General features: G+C 36.9%; 1 protein-coding gene across 1 annotated transcript in view; it reads left to right on the top strand.

Annotated features, from left to right (window-relative positions):
- LOC5568978 overlaps positions 1 to 24,805 on the top strand; it is a 263,367-nt gene that overhangs the window by 21,724 nt on the left and 216,838 nt on the right. The window lies entirely within an intron of this gene.

The raw sequence follows: 24,805 nt of genomic DNA, 5'->3' as shown, positions 1-24,805 counted from the left end.
CTATCTTTGGCAATATCAGCTCTAGTCTGAACTGAATATAGAATTGCCCATTAGGCCTGAAAATTTTCACTTAGTCATAAAAAAGGGCGTAAACAAAAAATACGCGGTGGCTGCAAAATTTTAATTTTCTAATATTTTACAGAAAATTGTGCCCTGTATTAGTAACCATGAATTCAATATCTGTTCAGTAAATCTTTCAAATTCAAGCTAAAAATGTTGCCCCATTTTTCCCCTGTGAGTGTTAGAGAAATTTGAAATAGTTAAAATACGAAAGACGTATTTTATTGATTCAAGCAACTTTGTCGAACATACAAAAAATACCCAGAAAAAGATATAATCTAAAAACTACAGGATTTGGGGAATTTACAGATCATTGACACATGAGCCAAAATTTCATTCCATTTGTCCGCCTGCATTCACACAACACACATGACATTTATCGTTCGTGAAAGGTAACGAGCCACTGCTGAAGTGAATCAAAAGTTCCAAGAATAGGATCTGGCTCCCTATAACCAATTTCATGCAAAACTGTTTAGTTGCACAATGGGCGATCAGGTGGCCAATAATCGAAAAAATGACTTGTTCTGATAAGTTTTTCTTGTACATCATTCCATAGTATACACTTCTATTAAGATATTCCTGGAATATAAGGGCAGGATCTTGTATAGTTTAATTGATACAGTATGTCAAAGATAGAGTTTTTAAGAAAAATAAAAAAATCGGTGGAAACACAAGGTACACATTGAATACAATATATTGCATAATCATAATATTTTATACAGATCTTTATGCACTGTCCGAAAGCTTATTCAAAAAGCTATTTAAGAAAAATAAAATGAAATAAAAATTCGTACCTTAGGTTGGAAAAATGCGGGAGTGTACTGAAAAAAAAAATATTTGATTTTTTATCGAAACTTTACACATCCCATACTTTTTTGTCCCAAGTTGTCCCACGCTAAAATTTATTTCCAAGGATACTATGAGATGTAAACTAAAGGATCGTGAAGAGTTTAGCTGCACAAATTTGCACTTTTTTGATTTAGGGCATTTGAATTTTACCAATATTTTAAAGCATTTTCTATTAAAACAGCTAAAAAATAATTCAGAGGATGACTGAATATAGCTGAATCATTCATATCACCATTTCTTTGTTAGTTATAATATTTATAATGCTTTGCACAATGTTAATCGCATAAATGGCTTATATACATCATCAATAACAAAACTTATTATTTCGCTATAGGTCCTATTCAAAAGTTAGTCTTGAAAACTTGTTTTTGAAAATAAAACATCAAATTTGTATCACAAAACGATTGTGCGATATTTGCCAGAAAACCATTCGCCAGAAAACTTTTCGCCAGAATGACATCTGCCAGAAAACCATTTGCCAGAATGTACCATTCGCCAGAATATACCATTCGCCAGAATTATTTTTCTTGTCGATTTTGACCAATTGATGCATGGTGAAATAACTCGGAATCCAAAGATGGCCGTCACAATTGTGACTTGTGCCACTTTTCACATCTTCGAGAGCACTAAATTGAACTAATAGTAAGGTAAAAATCTCGTTCTTCACATTTCAAGCTTTCTGCTAATGCACAAAGCGGATACAATATAACACTGTTATTTAACATCTCTTGCGAGAGTTTTGACTATGAGGTTTTGAATCAATATTCTAAGCTGTTTTACCTAGTTTTAACTTCGAGAAAATTGCATTTCCTTTCACCGCGAGCTGTTATTCATCAGAATATTGTATTGTACAGAATTTCTCGTTCAACTACTAGATAATTTTTGCTTTTCAATGAGCAGTTTATTGGGGTTGCGAATATTGATACCGGGAAATGATATTCGAGGGATCAACATTCGGGTAAAAATAAACCAAAAGGTTTTTAGCGATAACGGTCACTTAAATTTCAGCACCTGAAAAAAAAACTAAAAAAAAAGTTATCGCCTATCGCTACTTGATATGGTTTAAGTCAATTAAGAATTCTTTATTCTTCATACAGTCAGTGACATTAGTTAGTAACCAAATGCTGTTTTCCCATACAAAATGCCCAAGTTTGGGGTGCTGTATCTCAGCTTCAGGTAGTCCGATTTGGCTGAAATTTGGATGACGAACTACAAATAACTTGAAATTTTGCCAGCAGGGGAATTATTATATTGCTGTCATTTTCCATAGAGTTTCAGAGGGTTGTTCAAAGACAAAAGTAAGTAACCGAGAGACTTTTTAATTTAATTGGAAAACGGTAAGTCGTGGAATGTTGGTGTGTTCTGCAAATTTGTGTGACTTCTGAAATTGAACAACTTTGTGGAACATACCAACAACCCACAACTTACCGTTTTAGAATTAAATTAAAAAGTCTCTCGGTTACTTACTTTTGTCTTTGAACAACCCTCTGAAACTCTATGGAAAATAACAGCAATGTAATAATTCCCTTACAGGCAAAATTTCAAGTTATTTGTAGTTCGTCATCCAAATTTCAGCCAATTTGGACTACCTGAAGCTGAGATACAGCACCCCAAACTTGGGCATTTTGTATGGAAAAACAGCATTTGATTACTAACTTATGTCACTGACTGTATATAGGATATTCTTATAAATTTTACAACTGTCTTATTTATCTGAGAGTTCCTGATAGTTGTTATAGTAAATATAAATTTGGTACGCTAGTAGAGGCATTTATCACTTCATCGAACAGATGGCACAAAAAGTTGCAACGTATATCAAAATTTTGTAAATATCCAGTTCACTAGCCCTTAAGAAGCAACAAAACTTTTAAAAACAATTTGTGATGAAAAGAAGAGAGAATCACTTGTGAAATATTCCAAACCATCCCTGTAAAACTTAATAATATTAAAAAATAACCTTGAAATAAACCTGTAAAATATAGAAATAAAATCGTATGGAATTTACTAATTATAAAATAACATAATATAACATTTGTATAACAATAGTTGCAACGTTTATTGAAATTTCGTAAATATTCACTGAATTAGTCCATAAGAAGCAATCAAAATTTTGAAGAACAGTTTATGCTGAAAAGAAGGGCGAATCTCTTGTGAAGTGTTCCAAACCATAATACCATTTTACAGGGACAACATATATTTAAAAAAAACCTTACTTTATCATCCGTCATCAGTAAGCAGTATATTTCATAAATAGTAGAGTAGCTCTTAATGAATGCATTTATTGTTCTATTGTATGGTTTCTTCTTTATAGTTCCACGGTCCATCAGGATTAAGCTCTAACTTTTATATTCATATTTAAAAAGCTTCAAATGTTGATGTTGATCGATATTTTTTAAACCGTAAGGAAGTCATGTGTACCTAGTCCAATAATTGGAATACTAGAACCACAATACTCAAAACGAATATTCGAAGCTGGCTCACTAAGTAAACTGGAGATGGTTTCCGAGAGACTATGTACTTTTTTGAGTATACTAACAAAAATAATCGTAAAAATTTGCTCGATTATTTCTCCTACAATTACTAACTTGATTTATCTAAAAAAAAACAAATAAAAGAAATTTAGAGGATGCTCCATTCAGGGGAATGGTACATTCTAGCGAATGGTTTTCTGGCATAGGGTACTTTCTGGCGGATGTCATTCTAGCGTACAGTTTTAAGGCGAATGGTTTTTTGGCAAATATCGCACAAAACTCATGAATACGACATGAGATGAAACAAATATTTTTGGTCGACAGTCTGTATGAAAACCGGTCATAATGAGTTGCTGGTCTTGAAAGCTCTCTCACTACTAAATACCAAACATAAGAGTAAATACCAACATGTACAGGGATCGAAGAGTTGCGATTGGGCAACTTTATTCGAAACATTTGATGTTACTGAATCATAATGCATCGAATTGAAAAATTGAATTAAGAAAATTGATTCATTCGATTTTACATACCGTAAAACGGGGTAACTTTGATAGTTTTTTCAAAGAACACTTGAATATTTATGCATGCTGTTTCAAAGAATTATAGTTTATATTTTTAAAACAAGTACTGACATCCTAGCTATCGATTGTAATTGATAGATTGCCAAAAGATTTATTTTGAATGGATGTATAATATTTTATATAAATGAAAGTCGGGTTTCTGTTTTGGGGTAACTTTTATAGTGGAGTATAAATCGAACAAAATTGAGTGAATTACGTGACATTTGTAGGGTATTGCATACCTCTAGGCGTTTAACGTTGTGAAAATAGAATAATACATGTAGGTCTATTATTTGATTTTTTAAAAATAGTTAACTGAGAGATTATTGATCTATTGAACATAATTTGTAAGCAACCTTATACAAAAAACCAAGCTGTAGTAGGATAGACGGTCACTAATTTTGTGAGATATTTCATCCTGCTGCTCCAACAGTTCACGCTGAGCATTAGTGCGATACCTAAATTACTTTATTGAACCTAAGAATTCACCTCGCTCGTGCTGTGTATCACGGGCGAGGTTTACTTGGTAGTGTTGTACTTTTACAACGGCGTGAATGGCTCGTTATAAATTCTACTCTCCCTTGTCCACTTCTATGTAATTAATAGAGGACCTAAAACCCTTAAAAATGCATCAAAAGTTCAACGTCATAGGCTACTTTCGCACTTTCGCTACTGCGATGGTCGTGCGGCGACCGCTCTAAATCTATTTATGCGACTGTTTGAAAACCAAACGCCGCGAAGAGAAGTAAAAATGGCGCATGTTGTGAAGCGATTTCATTTTCTCTTCGATTCGGCACGACCGACATCTGTCGTTTCCGAGCACTTCATTCACACGCGGAGACATCAACACACGAACGGACGAAGGAATAGAGTAAAAAGCCGATATTTTTTTTTTTTTTTTTGCTGTTTGAAGCACAACTTTCAACATGATATTGTGACGAATCTACAAGAGATACACTTTTGCTCTCAAAGACACTTTAGTACACAAATTATTAAAAACATGGAACCAAACACCCTGGATAAGGGACAGGTTCCCGTGATTTTGTTAGTCCATGATATGGTTGCACCTCGTCAAAATAGGAATGGGAAGTATCATCAATCATATGGCGAGTAAGCGATGAGAAAACAAGTATTTATACTGACACAAGATGAAACTTCCTCTCGCAAGCGCATTTCTGACGTTGCTTCAAAAATATCCGTCTCATTCAGATTATAACCGTTCCCCATATTTTAAAATAGTTCAAGCGTATATGCTCACCTGTCTGCCAGTCAGCAGAGAACCTTTGAACTACACGTTAGAGTAATTCCCTAGAATTTTACGAGCATCTACCACAAAGTGATCCATCTATGCTCAACTGTCTGGAAGAGGAACACGCTTCGTAATTTTGACTGATATTTCATTCACATTTCGCCGAATCAGTTAACGGTCGTAGCAACTCAGCTAGGATACATTTAAGAGGAATAGAACCGTATAACATTTGCAACCGTAATCATTAGGACGGGTAATCAGTCATATGAAATTACGCACATTACAATGCACATATCTAAACCAATAGAAGTTTTTCCGGTTCACTTAGAACCCAAACTGCACGAAGAACAATTTGATTCTGAAATCATCATTTACAATTATTTCTTCTTCTTCTTGGCATTAACATCTTCACTGGGACAGAGCCTGCTTCTCAGCTTAGTGTTCTTATGAGCATTTCCACAGTTATTGACTGAGAGCTTTCTTTGCCAAAGTTGCCATTTTCGCATTCGTATATCGTGTGGCAGGTACGATTATACTCAAAGTCAAGAAAATTTCCATTACGAAAAGATCCTGGACCGACCGAGATTCGAACCCAGCCACATTCTGCATGGCTTTGCTTTGTAGCCGCGGACTCTAACCGCTCGGCTAAGGAAGGCCCAAATATTTAATAGAATTAAAAAAATATGGTTACATCATGACGACAAGTCATGATTTAAAGAATCATATTTGAGGGTGTTAGAAGCAAACGGGCGTATGTGACAAAAATGCACTTTTGAGAAAAGCGAGTTTGAGTAATATTTCAGTTTCAGCAGTATTTCATTCCATACAAATTGTACGGGGACCAAAAAAGAGCTAGCCAATCTTCCATGAATTATGTGTTTTTTTTTCTAATGAAGGAAAAATCACCTAAACATACCGCTGCAAAATTAGAAAACATTGCTCTATTTATACTCTATTTATTAATTTACACTTTATTTGGTTGGTGTTCAGACAAGTTGTTTTAATTATTGAGGGAAACCGTACCGCAGACTTTCGAAACATCCAAATATTTGCATTATTTCCTGTAATAATGGAACTTATCTATTTGGTGATACATCTAGATCATAATAGCATCGGAAAAAATAGTATCATTGGAGTTCTTCACGTATCTTTAGAGCTCTAAAATATCATCTAGTCTGGTCTGTCTGAACACCGACCATTTCTTCATCTCAAATTTCAAGAAAACTGCATCTATACAAACAACATTTTGTTCAAAACCGTAAAGCATAAACCATCAAAGCAATATAAAGACCCTTGCCAACTGGAAGGCTGAGGGTACCACAAACCATCCAAAGTGGCATTCGGATAATGGCGAGACATGCTTGAGTGCGTTTACCTTTGTTGGGACGCATTAGCATTAATTGCCATTCGAAATTAATTACACCACTTCCGGATCGTTAACTGCAAATTAAAAGCCACACAACCACACACCACAGTACCGAAATCCTTTTCACCGGGTAATGGGAGTCATTGTGGCACTTGATTATTAATTACCGTTTGAATTGCGGTTATCCAAAATAGCAGTTGACTGTTTAAATTTAAGATATCTGCCATCAATGTTGAAATTCTGCTTGGAAGAACGTTAATTTGTTGTTTAAGAGAGAAATGCTTTTAAGATATAATAAATACGGGAACACGTACCTTCTTGATAATAAAGTTTGCGACTACAAAGCAAAGCCACGATGAAGGTGTCTGGATTAAATTTTCGATCGGTTTGGGATCTTTTCGTTACGGAGATTTCTTTGACTTTACTTAGCATCATGATTTATAATTGAATCAGTGCGTAAAACGAGGGAGCTCAGTTCGTAAAACGAGGTTTTGCAGTTTTTAGTCTACTTGTATGAAATTAATTTATATTATTTAGAAAAAAAATATGCACTTTTAGTATCATTTACATGTTATTAATACATTGGGTTCTTAATCAGGCTAGAATGTGTGCAAGTTAAGGTCTTCCAAAAGCTCTTTGGAGTTTGGGAATATGATTCTACATGAGTTAACGGAGATCAATTTATCATTTCTATGTATAAGAATGTCTCACAATACTGGACCCTAGAAGATTGTTATTTTTTATACAAGAAGCGTATGTATTGTCAGATCCTAGTTTTGGTAACTTAGTGAGTACAACAAGTGTCCTAGTTCATCCAAAAACTTTGTAACCTGCCCTCTGGCTTGATTATTGCGGTGAGTATCCATTGCTCTCGTGGATTGAGCCTCTGATGGTGCTCATAGCCCGCCAATTAAAACAGGAGTTTCGGGCCATGTATATCATGTCAAATCACCACACAACAACACTAACAACAGAACAAATTCAACGGATCAATCGTTGTCAAGAGTCGATTGGTCGCGCTGCATGCCTCATGGATGCTCCGCTGGACGCAAGCTGCTAAAGTTTAAAACTAATCAATAGTCTTATATTCCACCCGACATCACCCAACCATTCTAACACCAATATCCAGTCAAAGAACTATCTTTGCCATAAAGCCAAAGTGCCGGTATTAGGAACCCTAACACAGGGGAGCTCATTATCTGATAAGAGATTGAGACGCATCTCTCGAGATCACGAAGGCCGATCTGAGATGAGCACCACTCCATCACACACGCACCGAAAGCAAATATAATCTATCCACACTTATGAGAAGCCATCAGTTGTCGGATCATAGTCAATCAGACCGTGTGGTATAGTGCTATCCAGTGAAGCAGTGAATTTTTTAAGTTGTGCGTAGTGTCTGACCGATGTAAGTGGCACGGGATTGTGTGGTGCACAGCAGATGACTATTTTTCAATTATTTCTGTAGAACGTAGTCTCGCAATGGCAGAGTTAGAGTCCCTGATGAGTCAGCGGGGCTAGAGATAAACCTCTGAGATCGGTAAGACTGTGCAAAAACAAAACGGATATCTATCATAACCGAAAATGATTGAATTATTCAACTTATGTGTGCTTTGATGCCTACTGTAGGCCTTCTCTTTTTTAACCAGCAAACCCATGGTGGTGCATTTTGCCATGGTTGGTGATGTGTCGTGGTGTGAGCATGCCAATGGCGTGCGAAGCAGCAGGGTTACCGGCATGGTGCCGGTGGTCTTTATTCCCCAAACTGTCCGGACAGACCAGAGCATGCAGACGCCGAGGGATACACGCCCACACATCTACATCACACTCCAACAGAACCCTAGGATAAGCAAATTTAGGCTAAGTCAACAATAAACGTAAGTAAAAAAACTCATTTGATCATTCCATTTTGTGAAACCAGAACTTCTATCTTGGTTTGGGGTGGCTCGGATCAGTTAGCGTTGGTTCCGCTTTATCGAACCTGGTGCTTTCTGTGGGTCGAGTACGTGGGTCGGGGGACCAGTTCTCGCAGAAGCCATTCTGGATTATTACAAATTTGTCTCCTAGTCTCATGCGCCCTCTGCGGAGTGGTGACAACTTCCTGGAATATATACCTGCAATGTACTAGCATATTTAGCGCTCCTTTGATGTTTTTTATTAATATGGCACAGGCCCTTATCTATTTATAGTAGTAAAATGAGTATTTTTGCAATTTGTGCGGAAGTCCTAGGTCCTCCAAGGACTCCATTGAATATAGGCCTTGGAGTCTACGACCGAAATAAGAGATTAGCGGTTAGTTTTCAAATACTCCACAGGCCCCTAACAGTGTATTGTAATAATTTGTGCAGATGTCCTAGGTCGTCCAAGGACTCCATTGACTCCATTGGGATCTACGACTGTAATAAAATATGAGAGGTTAGCTTTCAAATACTCCACAGGCCCTCAACCATTCCTATGCGAAAACAGTGTATTGTATAAATTTGTGTGGATGTCCTAAGTCCTCCAAGATCAATATCGAATATAGGTCTTAGGATCTACAAGCGTAACCGTAACGTAAATCTATATGTAGCAGAAAATGAGTATTGTTATAATTTGTACCGATATCCTAGGTCCTCCTAAGACTTCATTGAATAAAGGCCTTTGAATCTACAAACGTGATCAATGGTCTATAGGTAGTTTTTTTTTAATATGGCACAGTCTCTTAACCATTCATTTAAGTCAACGGAATATGTTATTGATGTATATGGATGTTTTTGGTTCTCCAAGGACTCCATTGAATATAGGTCTTGGGATCTACGACCATAATAAGCGATTAGAAGATAGATTTCAAATACTCCAAAGGCTCCTAACCATTGCTGTGGGTAAACGGTGTATTGTATAAAAATGAGCGGATGTTCTTGGTTCTCTAAAATCTCTATCGAATATGGGCATTAGGATATACAAGCGTAACCAATCATCAATAGAAGTTCTTTAATATTGCAAAGGCCTCTTACTATCCATATTAGCAAACTAAGTGTTGGATTGAGTTGTGTCGATGTTTCTGTATTTCTAAGGACTCCATGATATATAGGCCTAGGTATCCACAAACGTAAGTAAGTGTACATTGTTGCTACATATTTATAGCATCAAATCTGAACTCTTAGCCCGTCATTCGTTTTGGTAGCCATGTTGATTTTGTAGATTGCAATTTCAAAGTGATAAAACTTAGTCATCTTGAGTAATATTGATTTATAAAAGTATCACTATTTGCGCTTACATACAGAAAGTATGCTGATACATTTTCAGCAATGTCAGGTATCAGGTATCAGAAGGCCGGCTCCAGAGGCACGTTCCCCGCCATTTGGGAGATTTGTGCCATCGCCATATTTGAGCCTATTTCATCATCTACCCGATGGGAGAGGAAAGGGAAGGGAAAGATGGGAGGAAATAGGAGTGGGGTCCCTTGAAGAGGGAAGATCGCATAAGCGAAATGAGAGCATGTAGCTCCATACCACAATGGGTTCGAACAGCGCCCTCAAAAGGACACTGCAAAACGCATGAGCGCAAAGAGAGCCTATAGCTCATTACCACAGCGGGTTAAGAATAACAGAATGTCCTGAAGATTCAGGTTTCTGAAATCAGTTTCACTTAATAAGTGTTAACCAAGTAATTGGAATCGCAATTACGCGAAGATTGGATAGTTACATATCAGGTGATAAGAAGATCCATAATCGGAATCACAACTATCACACACAAATGTATCAACACACTGAATATTTCATGTGATAGTTGAGTCGGCAGTGACCAGTCAAGGTTGTTACCAAGAGACTGCAATTCTGCTTTGACAGATTTGTTAAATGCTTAGCCACCTTTGGGATGGCTCAGTAATGTACAATTTTGTTTGACGACATGACTCAAAATCATTCCAATATTGCTGGTGCTGAGTTGCCGCCCAAGAATTTCTGAAGCTTCACCCAGCACTTCGAAATTGGAATAGCTGCCTGAAGGCCAATGAAGTCATGCGATGCTCTATTGCGAGCTAATTCATAACTCAAATCATTCCCAGCAATGGAAGAATAGCAAGAACCCATATAAGTTTTAGAGAGTTGACTGAATTCAGTTCCTCAAATTGAGTTCGACTTGCGATAACAAGCTTAGACCTTGAGTTGGCCTAAGCAAGAGCTTTAAAAGCAGTCTGACTATCTGACATATTCCTTTACAAATAGCCAAACGTCAACTCGTCCCGCGAAGGGAGTTGTGAGGAACAAAGTGACAAGCAATTGTGGAATTCACTCGAAGCAAGGACAATTGTGTCCCAATTCACCGGAAGTGGAAACATTCAAATCACTAGGATTTCCAATGGATGGAGAGGATTCATTGAATTTGGTCACAACCAATTCCCAGTTTGTGGAGTATATGTTCATATAGAGATGTAGCGATGATCAGATAATGATTCATCATCTGATACATGCCGATTCGTCAACTCGTGACTGATTCTGTTCAAGCAGAGCATTATGTCTAACACTTCTTCTCTAGCAGATACCATGAAGGTTGGGCGATTCCCTAAAATAAGTAATCCAAGATTTGAACTACTTAAGCATTCCATCAGACTGGAGCCTCTCAAATTGATATCAAACGACAACTCGTTTTAAATCATCCATTGGGGATGGTTCATGATGTGGTAAATACACCACAAAACGAAAGACGTATTTTCCATCAACAGAAACATCAATTGTGACATCACATACATCTCTGGTTGTTAACTCAGAAATGAGTGTAGCAACGTCAGCGCTATTTACGAGCACGCATGCACGAGGTATAGCACGCGAATTTGCCATTTCATGTTTGTGAAAGTAACAAAAACTGGGTCCACAAGGTTACCTAGATAAAAGTTCATAAAAGTAAGGTTTTTGCGTCATTTGAACTGTACCATTTGCATGAGTCTACAAAGATTGATCGTTGCTGATATTTTATGCTGAAGATTGGTCTAACTAAGCTATCCTAACCGTAGCCACTACCCAAACTAGGCAGGATTAAGCTTTTCGCAATCTCAGAACGAAAAAGACCAGCAGCGAAAAAACCATATCGGTATCTCTTAAAAGTCGCCAAAGGCGAAAAGCACAGACTACACTGTGTAATACGCATAGTGCGAAACCACAGAGGTGAAAATTCAAACTTAATTACAACGTATTAATAATCCCACCCTTATTTAGCCTCAGGCTTGATACTGAAGAAGGGCAGCCGATTATCTCGAAGAAACACAAGGTCACCTGCACCATTGCTCCGGGTAGCACAGGAAGGACTCAATACTGTGGAGGGCGCCCTGGTACTCCACAGGCTCCGTTTGCGGTTAGGTTTTAGTTAGACCCCCCTAACCATTCATTCTTAGGTACGGTAAGCTATAAGCCGCATGAATTAGGGGTCACCTGTTAGGTGGATTTTATCACCGGAACAGGCAGTCCGTAGTGTTAATTCTTAGCCAATTGAAACAACCGCTACCGACACTACACGGCTATCTAGACTGATCGGGAAAAGGAAGCTAACATTGATGATTAACTCCTGACGTGCCCAAACAGCCTACATACAGAAAGTATGCTGATACATTTTCAGCAATGTCAGTGCAAAGTGATTTTTCTGATTCACAATCGTGAGACGGATTGGCTACAATCATCGATCTTCTTCTTCTATCTGGCGTTACGTCCCCACTGGGACAGAGCCTGCTTCTCACTTTAGTGTTTCAATGAGCACTTCCACAGTTATTAACTGAGAGCTTACTATGCCAATGACCATTTCTGCATGTGTATATCGTGTGGCAGGTATGAAGATGCTCTATGCCCTGGGAAGTCGAGAAAAATTCCAACCCGAAAAGATCCTCGACCGGTGGGATTCGAACCCACGACCCTCAGCTTGGTCTTGCTGAATAGCTGCGCGTTTACCGCTACGGCTTTCTGGGTCCCAAATCACAATCATCGATGCCCAGTACAAATTTCAATGACGGCCTACTTCGCCTGAATATAAGCAAATGGATCAATGTACTGATCTGTACTGATGTTCATGAATTTACTTCGTTAAACAAGTGACATCAATTAAATTTGCGTGAAAACAGATTTTGTGATTTGATTGATTGGATTTAAAAATGGCGACAATCGATTTTCGTCAACAATTTTCTCCAAACGTAGGTCGCCATCTTGGATTACAAAAATGGCGTCGGACATCGATTTTCGTCATCTCCTCGTTGTGCCCGTTCCGAAAATACCCATATTGCATGAGTTTCCAACAATTTTTCCAAACCAGAGGTCGCCATCTTGGATTCCGAAATGGCGTCGTACATCAGTTTTCGTCATCCCCTCGTCCTGCCTGTTCCGAAAATACCCATAATGCATGGGTTTCCAACGGTTTTCCCAAACCAGAAGTCGCCATTGTGGATAAAAATATGGCGTCGGACATCTATTTTTGTCATCCCCTCGTTGTGCCCGTTCCGAAAATACCCATATTTCATGGGTTTCCAATAGTTTTCCCCAATCGGAGGTCAATAATTTCCCATATAACTGTCTAAGCCCAATTTACGCACTGCGTAAAAAAGTGACATAAATTTAGTTAACTTCGTAAAAAAGTGACTTAAATTGAGGTAGCGTAAAAAAAGACTTCGTAAATTGAGGTTTAAGTGTACCACCACAAACAGGTCATTGTTTTAAGGAGGTAACCTCCAAACTTTTGACCATCAATGTTTATTGGAACTACATTTTTTGCGTGACGTACTCATTGGACGATCCCCCCAATTGACGATATAGTTTGTGGGCTTCTTGGCCACGCGGTTAGTGTAACCAAGCATTTAGCCGCCTTTTTTCATGGTGTGTGAGTTTGATTCCCGCTTCAGTCTAGAGAACTCATCAGGTAACTCGTCTTCTTCTTCTTGGCATTACGTCCTCACTGGGACAGAGCCTGCTTCTCAGCTTCGTGTTCTTATGAGTACTTCCACAGTTATTAACTGAGAGCTTTCTTTGCCAAAAAAATCAGGAAACTCGTCAGGAACGTATTTCGGCTGTGCCACTGGGCGTTGCATGCTAGTCAAAGGGCAAATCGTCCACTGGAAGCATTATCGTGTTAATGACTTTTTTTATTTAGTTAATTTCGACCAGAAATACATTTATTCTAGTTAAGTTATTTTTGCTTATTGCTTATTGCACCAGTTGCGTTTGAATAATGTGAGCGTACCTCTTTGCCTACAAAGTAAAAGGAAACAAGTGATGAATCGTAGGATCCATCCATAAACCACGTAGCTTCCTTGTCAACCACGAACCAATGATTAAAAACAACGTACGGAGAAAAGTTCATGGCTACATGATTCATGGAAACCCTCTGTAAATGCGCTCAAAAAAAAACACCTCAATGGAAAACATCATTCAATTCGAGAAATTTCCGCCCTACTTCGCAATGAACGAGCACCTTTTCCTTTGAACAAAGACTACGTATCGTAAAGACTTACTAAAGAGAGTGATACAAGGTCCACGGAATCTGTGTCAGATAATATAATGAGTGTGTCGATGTTCATTCAGTTCAATCTCTCGGCGCATTCGAAGGGCAATGAGTTGATCTTATTCCATAGGTGTTTTGGAATAATTGTTTACTTAGTTGTTTAAGTTCAACTAAGTAAATAATTAGTTTTGGCAATTTGCAATCATTATTTATTTATTTATTTATTTTAACTAAAATTTTGAAAGAGGGAAAAACCCCTTTGAGTGATCACTTAATTAGATCTTCTCAAAAAGGCACAAAACCTCTTCATCTTTTTTTAAAACGTTATAATAAATATCTTATAAACTAAAGGCTCACTCGGATTGAATCATAATTTGCAATCATTACATGGATAATTTTCTCAGAACGGCCAATAATTTAAATCAATGCGTCATTAAAACCGTATTTTCGATTTATTTGAAACGCACAAGTATTACGCAAAAGTTTGGTAGAAGTCACCTTCGACGCGTACAAATCATTTTACGTACCTTGTACCTTGATGGCTGCAATGTTGCGTAACGCCACACACTGGAGCAGATCGCTGTTTTCGACGGCCAAAACCTCTAGTACTCTGGATATGCATCCTAGAGGTCTTCGACAAAATATTTTGGAATGACTTGTACTACATTTTGACTCATTCAGATTTGATCTAGATAAGTGAAAACTTAAGTTTTATCTTTTGATAGGAGCGTCCTAGCAAAAAACTTTCTTCTGCAAAGTTGTTCATTGTTGACATTTCTTCCGAAGACACGTACACTTTATCACTGACGCGAATGACGATATGTGACAATTTAGTTAAAAAGTAAATAAATCAAATCATCGAGTTATTGCATGATTTCTTATATACTGGTATATTTTAAATCATTGTATTTAATTCTATTACATAACAATCATTTAATTGAATCCTTCAACATGGGTGATATTAGGAGGGAGCATCAGGACATCATTGAAGTTACAGCTGAGCAATGGAGTGAGTTCCAGCCGGAGTCAAGGGTTGAAGAAACTGTAAAATCCTTGTAGATGGGTCCTTCTATCCCAACAGTTGTAATGGACCGTTGGATTTGACGCGCCCTTCTTATAATAAACCATTCCTTGGATAACTTGACAGGTATTGCAAATTTCATTATGCTTTCCGTTGGATCATATTATTGGAATTATCATATTATCTGTTTCCGGCGGGTTTCGCGTAAGTGTCCCATTTTGCCTTTTCGTACAATGGTATGTTGAATTCAAATTGATAATGAAAATTGACTGTACTGTTAAGTGGAACCGCATGCAGAGCAAGACTCAAGCTAGGATGGTGGCTACCTACATACATACATTCATAAATACATTTAGTAAAATAGTCTAAAAATCGATTTTGTTCATATTTTCGCACAAAAATATTGTTAAAAAATGGTTTATCATCAAATCTTAGAAGCTTAACCATAGCAAAGTAAATTTTCATCATTTACTAACAAAATTTTCAGATTTAACCCTCTAATACCCAAATTTTTTTTCGATTTAAATATTATTTTTCGTTATCTAAAATCGTTCTAAACACGTTCTGGGCAATTATTTATTTTTATTCGCGAATTTTTGAATTTTGATTTTTGATTTTTTTAATTTTTATTTTTGAACATCCCTAACTTTTTTCATTTTTTCATGAAGCCTTTTCTGGTTGTTGATTTTTGGCAATAATAAAAATTTAAATTTTTGTGGTACTTTTAAAAATATTACATTTTTATTTTTTTTTTCGGAGCATATTTTATTTTCCGTGTAACTAACGGAAAAACAGGTTTGAAATTATTTTGATACCACCTGGTTCTTCTTTTGTGATAGGTCGATAGTATAAAAATGTAAAAGGTACGATTTTTTATATTACACGTTAAATTAACCCCGGGCATTTATAGGTTATATAAGAATGCAATTTTCCAAACAATTTTCAAAAATACAAAAAAGTTTCAAAAGTCATAAAAACCTTTTCTTATATGCGTGTTATGAGTCAAGGTTTAAGCTAAAAATAAAATAATTTTGATTTCCGAGCTACGAAAAAATACACAAAATTCCAAAGTGTACCCCGTCTAAAGGCGGGGTTGGGTATTAGAGGGTTAATTATATGTTTAGTAAAAATAGTCTAAAATAGTGTTTTATAAAATTCAGGATAACTCATGAAGCGGCAGATGGTGGCAGCTAATTTTTTGTATACGACTAGTCAAGAACATTACGTTGAGCTTTTTTGTTGTGGCGGTTTGAAAATTTGATGAAAATATGTTGAAAAATGCTTATATTTGATAAACTTTTCATGAATTTATATTTTTCAAATTATTTCAGGAACATATGTTAACAAAGTGTTTTAATGCAGTCATCTTTAAACTGGTGTTCTAATAAACATTTAAACGGAATTCAAGATAATTTGTCGCATATGAATATCTGCCTATCTAACTATCCTTAAATTTTTATTACAGTAATAGTATTGTGTTTAAAAAAAGCCATATTATACGATACAAATAAATGAAATACGTTTGAATTTTCAGCAGTTCATGAAGCTTTTTTTTTTCTAAATCTGATTATTCTCTAGATATGAGAGCAGATTAAATGACATATCTTCTTCTTGGCATTAACGTCCCCACTAGGATATAGCCGGCTACTCAGCGTAGTGTTCTTATGAGCACTTTCACAGTTATTAACTGAGAGCTTTCTTTGCCAAAGTTGCCATTTTCGCATTCGTATATCGTGTGGCAGGTACGATTATACTATATGCCCAGGGAAGTCAAGGAAATTTCCATTACGAAAAGATCCTGGACCGACCGGGAATCGAACCCAGACACCTTCAGCATGACTTTGCTTTGTAACCGCAGACTCTAACCACTCGGCTGAGGAAGGCCCTTATGACATATATCCCATTTTAAATCACATACTGATATAACTGTTTTTTTTTATCCCAAAATTATTCTAGCAAAAAGAGCCCAACTCGGCCCACTTTGTTTTCTTCACGACAATGAAACTTATGTTCTTGACTAGTCGTGGACAAAGAATTATCTGCTGTCATCTGCCGGTTCATGAGTAATCCAGGATTTTGTAAAACACTATTTTTGAACAGTTTTCACTGAAAGTATCATTAAGCCTGAAAATTTTGCTAGTAAATGTTGTTAAATTACTTTTTATTGTTAAGCTTTGAAAACTCGATGATAAAACATTTTTATCCATTTTTTATATGAAAAAAATGATCAAAATCAATTTTATGAATATTTTACTACAGTGTCATATTGCGCCACCCACGTCAGTGATAGAGTGTAAGTGTCTTCGGAAGAAATGTCAAAAATGCCTTAATGAACAACTTTGCATAAAAAAGTTTTTTGCTAGGATGCTCCTATCATAAGATAAAGCTGATCTAGAATAATGGACGGGAGTTTACATATTAGTTTTTAAAAAACACTTAACTTTCTAGATTCAAGTTTATTCACTATAGTTACATTTCACGTTTACTAAACTAGCTACCTAAACTGCTCCTGATTCGTCGAATGTTCACTGTAGACTGAGTGTTCGAGCCTGACTTGACTGAGGGCGCACCTGCGTCCTCCGATTGGGTTGTACGTTAAATTCCTGGAGTCAGCAAACGTCCACCGGATGGTAACTGGCCTTTGCTCTGTGCTGCGTTAGCTGATCGTTGTTTCCACGCATCGATTGCTGATGGTCATCAATACGTGTGGCGTCAACAGGGTGTTGCAATGTAGGGTCCAAGTCCGATGTCGCCAAGGGTGATAATGCTGACTGTGGTTGCCAAATTCCTTTAGGTCGGTTGTTGGGTATGAAGTGCGAAGTCAGCATCTAGTCCACGATCGAGAGATGATTGAGTATCGTGGGCAGAGCTTGTTTGTGTCTATAACTCTAGATCAGTTTTCACTTATCTAGATCAAATTGAATGCGTCAAAAAGTAGTACAAGTTTATTTCAAAACACTTTGTCGAAGACACCAAATCTCTAGGATTCGTATCCAGAGTGCTAGAGGTTTTGGCCGTCGAAAACTGCGATCTGCCCCAGTGTGCGCCATTGGCAGGCGTATTACAGATATCCATCTTTGTCAGTCTTGGGCGATACTTGTTAAGTTGCCCCGAACGATTAGGGTCGCCAGTTCCGATTACACTGCGTACAGCCAGCGCTGACCTCTATCTGGTTCCCCTATTATTTTCGCATTTTTTTCTTCAGACATTCGAATAAAGTGTCCAGCCCACTGAAGTCTGCCGTATTTCACATGCTTAATTATATTCGCATCTTTATATACTTGATTCATATGTCTGCGCCACACACAATTTTTTTCTGTATCTTATCATCACAAATGTGGGGACCCGGGGCCATTGTTTTGTGGGGAGCCTTTCCCCAGAAAAACATTTTGATACTTGAGAATAGACTAGATATTTTAAACATTCTTGTAAGGTTTAAATAATCAGAAGTAGAACTATCTTATAATGTTAAAAAATGCTTCCAATCCCTTATGAATGTGAACCACTATTATATTTCAAATAATTTAACTAATGTTTCATGCAATATTTTATATATCTTCGTAGATATCATATGTTTACGGATAAAATTTAATGTTTTTTGGGGCTTTTTCGTCAACAACAAAATTCATTTGATGATTGGACCCTATTAATACACTAAATTAAATTATTCTTATTCTATTCATATGTATTATTCATATTGTTGAACATACAGATTACCTTAATAGTTTTTAGCTAAAGCAATTGATATAGGACCATAGCAGATCTTTTTTAGAGAACTGGTCTCTATTTTGATGGAAGTCTCTAGAAAGTCTCTACCGTTATGATTATTACGGACAGTAATGATATTACGGACAGCTTCACATTCCGGACACTCTTCTTTGTATGGGAAACGTTTCACATGAAATGTTTCGACATTTTCCGTTCAAAAGTCCCTAATTTCGAAGCACGTTTTTATGAGAATTTTTCATGGAAATTATTAAAAATTTAAAATGCAAAGACGTCTTTCTAGTGGTTGGGCGATTTCAATTGCTGACTTGACATTTACAATCATGATTTCCATGAGCTGTCCGGAATTCGAATCAAAGTATCTGCAATATGAGGCAAGAGTAAGGAAACGATCATGACAAGTCCACAGATTTCTATTTATCTTAAATTATACATGGTGCAGAATTAAAATCTCCTCTCAGTATTCGAAAATTTATTGATTTGAAAGCTCGATAAAGCCGAGGAATCAGGCAGAATGTTTAATCTTGTATGTTTTTTTTTATGAATTATAATTAACTGAGGCCTTAAGTGTCCGTATTATGAATCAAAACAGTATTTTTAATGGAAGATCTCTAATGTTTCTATTTTAATCTAATTGGTCTTTAGAGTCTCGTTTTCTTTATGCTGATTGCAGTGAATTCTGATGCAAAATTCTACACGCTCCATAGAAAAATTCAAAAACTTCATCGCAGCTATTCAGCAGGTTCTTCAAAAATTTCGTCTCACATGTCTCAAGGATAAAATTTCTAGTGTCCAGTGGTTTCATCTAGAATACTTTCATGGACTCATACAGGGATCTCTCTACAAGTTTTTCTAGAGATTCCTCTACCGGCTCTCCCAGAAGTTCTTTCAGTGATTTTTCAAAGGATGCTTAAAGAATTTTCTCCAGATTCCTCCAGATATATTTTTTTACTAATCCTTCAACCGAATTCTACAGGTGTTTATTTATTTATTCACCATCTTCGACATTGTCGTACAGACTGATTTCTTAAAAACTTTATTCTTATATACTTCTTATTCTAAGTTTAAACATATCTTTCGAGAGGTTAAAATCAAATGCGTTGCTTACATCGTTAAATGATCTTAAACACGAGTTTAAAGAATTATTTGAACCATAGTTTGTTCTGTGGAAAGGGACATCATACATTGATGTATTTCAGAAGCGTCGAGGTGGTGTGTTCCACGGAATCAGCTGGATAAGTTCCGGACTATCTACGTTACCTGTAATAAGGTCAAAGATAAATAGTCTTTGCAATTTGGTATTGCTGTTTGCGTTTGACGTGCAAACCTTGGCTAACTGGGCTTCAAATGCGGTAACACAAAGCAATCAAAGGATACTTAGCAACCATGATCCATATCACCGCCAACCTAGCAAAGAAAATCAAATTTTGACTTCGCATTACTTGTGAAAAATCTTACCGCGTTTGGTGTTCCCGCATTTGATATTTGCTTTTCAAATGCACACAGCAATACGACGGGCTGAGAGAGTTTCAAGGTTGATCCGATGCAACGATCAGGGTAGCAGGGAAGGTTTTGAGGATCATTCCATCGTAGGTAATGATCAAAGTATGCGTTGCATAATAAGGCGACCAAACTGCTGAGGCATACTCTAAAATTCTGCGAGCTAGCTAACAGAATACCGTCTTTAGGCAGTACACATCGCTAAATCCAGATGCAGATGAAAACTTGGAACTTCCTTGAAAAATATCTTAAATAATCCTTGAAGGATGGAATCTCTTAGGAAATTATCCTGGTTATCCTTGGCAAAATCCAAGTTATATTTTTGAGATATCCGAAAGGAAAATTCTTGGAGGAATTCCACGGAAAATTATCACTTTATGAACTCCTGGAAAAGTCTTCGAAATAATTTCTAAATCTTTGGGAACTTCCTAGAGAAAATTATGGCAAAAAATACATACAGTAATACGAGTAGTAATACTGTCGCGATGTAACGCGGAAGCACAATACAAATAAAAATGTCTGGCCTGATTCTGTGATGAAGATTCTTTTGGTTAATTTTAGGTTTCGTTTTATTTTCCTGCTTCCTGTTCGGCCCACTTTCGGTTTATTTTTGATTCCTGTCTGGTCTCTTTTTGATCTCTTCTTTCAAGCTAGAGGTCTTCAATCACTTATACACTACCAGCCTTGCAGTGTGATCGATACTTTACTTTGAAATTCATATTCAAATAATTATTTGCAATCGAACCTAGTCTAAAACTTCGCTGAGAAAGCTTTAGTTACAGTTGGAAAAGTCACGTTAGAAAATCGTTAGGAATTTAAACAAAAGGATGGCACTGTTGTTGTTTTTTGATGAGGGGGACTTTAACCCGAGGGTCATTCGTCTCTTAAAGTATGGCACTCGTTTTTCCAAATCGTTTTCGATCCTTTCTTAGTCTTCTTGTTACTTGTTATTACTTTTTAATATTGGAAGAATCATTAGAGTTTCTTAGGAAAAAACACTAATTGGATTTTAAGTAGGGGAACATGGTCCAAGAGGAACTACTGATGGGGTAAAATGGCTCACCTTATTAAATCATTCCCAGAACGTTTCATTTTGTATTCTTTGCCAAACGATGTTAAAAAATGTTTACCCAAGAGGTGCCGCCACATAATCTCATAGATTTTTCAATTAGTTAGTAATAATTTGTTTTTCTCTTTCAATGCCGGTTTTGGCTTCTAAGGTTTTTTAAAAATTTAAGATAATTTCCAAAAGGGCTTAGAGCCACGGTCCAATTCAGAAATCTTATTTTCAAAATTTTTGTTTCTTAATAGTGCAAAACGTTCTTGATTTATTTCTGCAAATCCTGCCATATAATTTTCATAGCAGGATCGCGAGTGCGTTGAAATTGCCTTCTCCTCAATTTACCGGTAAAATTCTACATTTTTCCATTTTTTGCCTAAATGTTAAGGTTTTCCGATGATTTTATTAAGAATAAGCGTTTAAATACCATAGAGCAAACTCATGGAGAAACATGGTTGCTAACTACTAGTTCTCCATACTAAATGGCATTCTACCCCATCCATATGATCATTTTGAACCACCCTCATTTTCAACCAACTTTCCTACACGATTTAAACCGTTGAAAAAACTCAAATTTAGGGAATGTTTTCATGATGGTAGCTAGCAAATATTGTAAAGCTACTGTTAGGACTTAGAATGGCGTTAAAATGTGGATCTCATTAAGAGGAAACAACACAAATCCTTAAAGTGGCATTTTGGACCATTTGACCCTATTGTCCACAGCACTTTACGTTCGGAAACAACGAAGGCTTTCAGGTCTGTCTCCCTAAACATCCACGATTCATGCCCGTAGTGAGCCACCGGAAGAATATGTATATAATCAAAAAAGGGTAAATTTTGTTTCTGTTTGCAAGTTGTGGGGCCTAAGCTGGTTACTTAGTCCCTGATAGCCCCAATCGCAGCCGCAATTCGTCCTTTCTCTTCGCGGGAATTGACACATGTAGCAAGTGCTCCAAACTATTCAACAACTTCAAACATATTCTCATTAAACACTACCCCAACACTGGTCTTGGTGTACCTCCATCTCTACTTGTAACCATGTTTTTCGTTTTGGTAGAAATTATGGTCAGGCCTATCCTCGCAGTCTTCCTTTTTAAAGGCACGAAGGCCTCCTCCACTGACATGCGATTGATTCCAATAAGGTCGATATCATCTGCAAAGCCAAGATAGCACGAACCGGAATGCTGCTTCAGCTACCACACTTTCTTCGTGCTGCCTTTTCTTTCTGCGGTGGATTGGCTTTTCTTCAGCTCTTGCAGCCCTGTACCGCTCTCTTTCTGTCGGGTACCGACCACAAGCACACGACTTCTGGCGTGATTTGGTGATCTGTGTTTCAGCTCATGTTAGTTTGGCTGAAACATGAACGACGAATCACAAATAACCTGAAGTTTTGTCGGTAGTGAATTTATTATATTGCAGCCATTTACCAAAGAGTTTTAGATGAAAAGTAAGTAAGTTTTTTTTTTAACTTAAATAAATAAAAGTTGCAGAACACAACAATAACCCACAGCTTACAGTTTTTAAATTCAATAAGGATATCTCTCGGTTACATAGTTTTGTCATTGAACAACCATCCATTTTTTTTAATAACTGCAATGGAATCAATTCAGTGCAGACAAAACTTCATGTTATATGAACTTCATGTCATGTACAAACCACAACGTCATTCAAATTTCAACCAATTTGAACTACCAGAAGCTGAGATGCAAAGCCCCTAAACTTGGACATTTTGTATGGAAGAACAACATTTGATTATTAAATTTGTCATCAACTATATAAAAAAATAACTGTAGTTTCCAAAAATCGTTCACATTTTGTGAATAGGTAGATTACATAATATACATATTTGTTTTTATAAATGTCTTATTTAGCACAACACAAAAATAAACCAAAAACTTGTTATTTAATTAAAAAAGCTAAAAAGCTGTATTATTTCTTCCCTCCCGCTACGCTACATATCCTACTCGGTCTGAGATCTGCTAAAATTGAAAGCACTAAGGCCATCATTAAAGTAAAAATTAACGGAGTCGTTGATGTTAAATCAACTTCAAGCGTTAAAGTTAACGTTTATCAACGGCTCCAAAATATCAACGGAAAATTCGTTGATCGTTACAATTAACTTTAACGAATCAACGAAACGTCGTTAATCGTTGATTAACGTTACCAACCCTGATTGAATGGTACCGAGGCTGTAAATCACCATTTCATAGTGCAAGTTCAAAATGATTTATTTCTAAGGATACTGCAATTTATTCTAAGTTTGTAACAAAAACACATAATCGTAACAATCAGATCGGTGTCGATTGAAAGGTGCCAAAAGGAGGGAAACACAGAATACACTGTGTAAATGCATCCTTTATTTGTCTCCATGACAGATACTTAAAAAGGATAGAAATACCTTTATCCATACATTGTATGCACATACAGTTACCAATCTTCCAAATAAGCTGTCTTTGTTAGAACCAGGTCGAAAGCAAACGGAGGTGACGATGATCTGCTACAGGCTCTTGATGCGGCATGAATGCAGAGCAGCAGTGTTCCGACAACTGTCGCCGTCGAGTTGCTGTAATGCCGTGATTTACTTGTGCGATTCCAGGAAAACTTTTTTCCGTATTTTTTTATCGTGTTCTATCAGGACGATGGCTTGGCGTCACCCTTCAATGCCAATTCCCTTTTTCCCTCAATCGTGATATCGTCCTATCACACCCGGTAGCACTGCTGTTGGATCGAAATCAGTCTTGTCAGCGCAAAAGATTTTCCGTTATGTTGCGCTGTTCGGGTCCGGGAAATTTGAACGCAAAAAAAAAAATAGATGAAACCGATGACTGTGGAAGCAAATGGAAAACCGTTCCTCCCGGTGACAGACAGTTCAATGGACGTACCGACACGGTGCAGTTAGAGTTACGCCCTACCAATAACAACACCTGGGGCACCGAACAAATAGGAAAAGCTTGGGATGTGTTACCCGCATCAAATCAACACCCACTTCATCTTAGTTTCCTTCCGTTCAACCAAGTCGGAGCGAATAACTGGCATCCGGCCCGCGACCTCATTTTGTGCGGCCCGCGGAAGGTTCGAAGATTCTTCCCGTTGGCCCGTTGAATATTCTACCAACCCGAAATTAGAACATACTAAACCTAATTGATTTTTAATTTAGTTTCAACCTAAAATTTTGTTATAGTAATTATTTATATTGTTTTGTTTATAAACCTTCTTAGATACTAAATTTATTCAAATTCTAAATCTTAAATTATGAGTGTTGAACAATGTTTCTACCATGGCTTCTTTCGACATTTATTCATTTGTCCTTGATCATTTGATCCTTGACGGGATTATAAGAAAGGCAGGATTTTTTTCAAAATCTTGAACAGGATTTTTTAAGAATTCTGGACACGACTTTCACGGATAACACTGACATTCTCACAGAATGTTTACCAGGATTCCATAACCAGAATTTTCAACGAATTTAATACATTGGTTTGTAAAAT

This window comes from Aedes aegypti, chromosome 2, assembly GCF_002204515.2.
Source record: "Aedes aegypti strain LVP_AGWG chromosome 2, AaegL5.0 Primary Assembly, whole genome shotgun sequence".
In the NCBI taxonomy this organism is placed as follows: domain Eukaryota; kingdom Metazoa; phylum Arthropoda; class Insecta; order Diptera; family Culicidae; genus Aedes; species Aedes aegypti.
The sequence above is the reverse complement of the archived record's forward strand: the minus strand, read 5'-3'. Positions and strand labels throughout refer to the sequence as shown.